The following is a 2,785-nucleotide window of genomic DNA, read 5'->3' as shown; positions in this document are numbered from 1 at the left end:
GAGGAGCCCAAGGACGAGCCTCTTCCACCGATGTGAAGTTAGCATTTGGACGTTTTTTGAAAAGCCTGTACTTCCGGTTTCTTTAAGGTACAAACAATTTAAAACGGAGGTACAAACGGGTACAAACAATTCTCCTTCGAATGGCGTTGGCCGTTTTTCGTTATCTCAAAAATTGACGAAACTACCTCTTGAACGTTTTTTGAAAAGCCTGTATTTCCGGTTCCTTTGAGGTACAAACGATTTAAACAAAGGTACAAACGGGTACAAACGATTATCCTTCGAATGGCGTTGGGCGTTTTTCGATATCTTAAAGTTGGGCGCTGGCGTTTTTTTTCACCCCCCTCTAACTCCTTAACCCTTTAGGTACAAACGAAACGAAATGTGGTACAAACGGGTACAAACGATTCTCTTTCGAATGGCGTTGGGCGTTTTTTGATATCTTAAAGTTGGGCGGTAACTTCACATCGGTTTGGTCTCCACTAGAACTGTGCGAGGAAGTCTTAGTTCCGAACGAAGTACGTAAAATCAGATCAAGTAATTGTTATATTGAAAGTAATCATTACGTTGAAACAACTGATTTTGAAACCGGTATCGTTATCGCATAATTCGATAACCGATATCGATCAGTCAAATTCAGTCATGGTAACGATTATTTTAACCAAACCACGTATCGATTTCGAAATCAGTTTCGGTACCTATAACGATTACTTGAACTGATTTTACGTACCGAGTTCGGGACTAAATACTTGCTCGTTCAGTTTAAGCACCCACTGAGACAGGGCATTGAAAAATGCCGATAACTTTTTGTCCTCCGTTGTCTTGTGTCGTCCACCGTCGTCTTCCGTGGTCCTCCGTCGTCCTCCATTGTCAACCATTATCTTCCGTCGCTGTTGGTGAACATCAACGTCTTCCTATCGGCGTACCTGTATCTAGACATTAATAATTATTGTTACATATAATATGTACGTGTGTACATATATTGTTTGCATGCACGTATATGTATATTTTCTTTTCATATATTACTAATCATTCTTGAGCATTGTCTCTGTTTTCTTCTTGCTCTTCGTCATCCCAAAGTTGCATTAGTTCCTCGGGACCCTCGGGTTAGGCACCTGCGCACTTGGACGCAATTTGCTCCTAGCTCTTTCCTTTGCCGCCCGGAGAGCTTCCTTAGCTTGTGTCTAAAACTCTGACCGAGTTTCGAAAAATGTTTGTTATTGCACATGGCTTCTGCAAAAAAATGTAATATATATTAAAATTAATGCCACAGGATGATAATAATAGTAATAAGTACACAAAAAGGAAAAAGATCGTACCATATATTGCAATAATAACACGTACATTATATAATGGTCGTTGTTGTTGCCCTTCTTCGCGACCCGACCATGTAAACAACGACGTCAGGGAATGCTTCAAAGCTTCCTTTAAGCAGAGATTTTTCGCTTCCTTCAAGTTAAAGCTGTCTACGAAAGTAATTCACCTAAATAAAGAGAGTAAGTACAGATTAGATAATGTAAATACATTATATATACAAAGTTGAGTGAGCGAATGAATGAGTGAGTGAAAACGCGCGCGCGCGCGCGCGCGCGTGTGTGTGTGTGTGTGTGTGTGTGTGTGTGTGTGTGTGTGTGTGTGTGTGTGTGCGCGCGTGTGTGAGAAACAGAGAAAATGAGTAAGAAAAATAGAATAATAATTATATCTTCTTCTTTACTTACAACATCAGCGTAAATATTTTGATCAACATATTTCCGAAGTTATTCATCTCTGCCAGGGATATCGAAAGAATTTCGGGCTTGCGTGGTACACTTCAATTATTCTGTACGCACTTCAAAATATTTTGAAGCAAGGTATGTATCCGCCTGCAAATAAAACGCAAAATTAATATTGTCATCGAGGTATGTTATATATTGATAAATATGAAATACATATTTGTTTACTTCAATTCTGCCTCAATACTATCTACGCGTCTTTGTAATAAATTAATGGACCTGCAAACATTAACTGACGATTATTGATATTTCTATAATACGTATACGTAACGAATCTATTTCTAGATTTTATCACCTTGTTCTATTATATTCTATTTTTACAACTATAAAGATTATATACCGATTAATTTTCTTATTACACCGTGACAGTTCATTGTCTTCATGTGAATTACGTGTTGACCTCGGTCTTACATTTCCCTGAAACTGAGTTTCATATGTTGGATTATTACTGTAAATAATTCCAACCATACATATGTGTCGAAAGAGGCGCATATGGATTTAATAAATTAGCGTTATAATTGAAAGTGAATGTATCTGAAGGGGAAAGTGTTTGTAGGTTTGTGTATGTAGGTTGATATGTTTGTGATGTATGTGGTGTAGTATGTGGTATATGTGATGTATGTGGTGTATGTAGTGTATGTGATGTATGTGGTGTATGTAGTGTATGTGATGTATGTGTGTACGGTCGTGCGTTTGTGGGAATTTGCGGATAATCTTGTGAATTATAATTATCAGATTGAGAAAAATTAAATAATATTATTATATTAATATATCATCTGTATTAGTAGATCCGTTATCTAAAATCCTTCGTAGGTCGCCGATGTCCTCGTCCATCCGTCATTGATGATGGTCTATAAGCTCTTTTTGTAAGTCGTCTGGGAAATTCGTCCTCTGAAGAGGTTGTCTGATATCAATCAGCTTGGTAACAACTCGCTTTGGTCTCTGCATTTATTTGTAAGCAAAAACGTTTATCTGTTAGCACAATACAATATGTAGTATATATAATTTTATTTTAC

At 37.4% G+C, this 2,785-nt stretch overlaps 1 long non-coding RNA gene across 2 annotated transcripts; it reads right to left on the bottom strand.

Moving 5' to 3' along the window:
- Positions 1 to 1,094: 1,094 nt before the first annotated feature.
- On the bottom strand, positions 1,095 to 2,785 carry LOC139782253 (uncharacterized). 2 transcript variants are annotated; one of them, XR_011720834.1, is made up of 5 exons: positions 2,110 to 2,785; positions 1,938 to 1,988; positions 1,716 to 1,859; positions 1,317 to 1,480; positions 1,095 to 1,230 (listed from the first exon to the last, which is right to left on the bottom strand). It is a non-coding gene; the product is annotated as an uncharacterized lncRNA (long non-coding RNA). The 2 variants fall into 2 exon arrangements; XR_011720835.1 differs by having other exon boundaries at positions 1,342 to 1,480.

Source organism: Temnothorax nylanderi, unplaced genomic scaffold, assembly GCF_030848795.1.
Source record: "Temnothorax nylanderi isolate EJ_2023f unplaced genomic scaffold, tnyl_v1.0 TNYL_tig0398_pilon, whole genome shotgun sequence".
NCBI classification, from domain to species: Eukaryota; Metazoa; Arthropoda; class Insecta; order Hymenoptera; family Formicidae; genus Temnothorax; species Temnothorax nylanderi.
The sequence above is the reverse complement of the archived record's forward strand: the minus strand, read 5'-3'. Positions and strand labels throughout refer to the sequence as shown.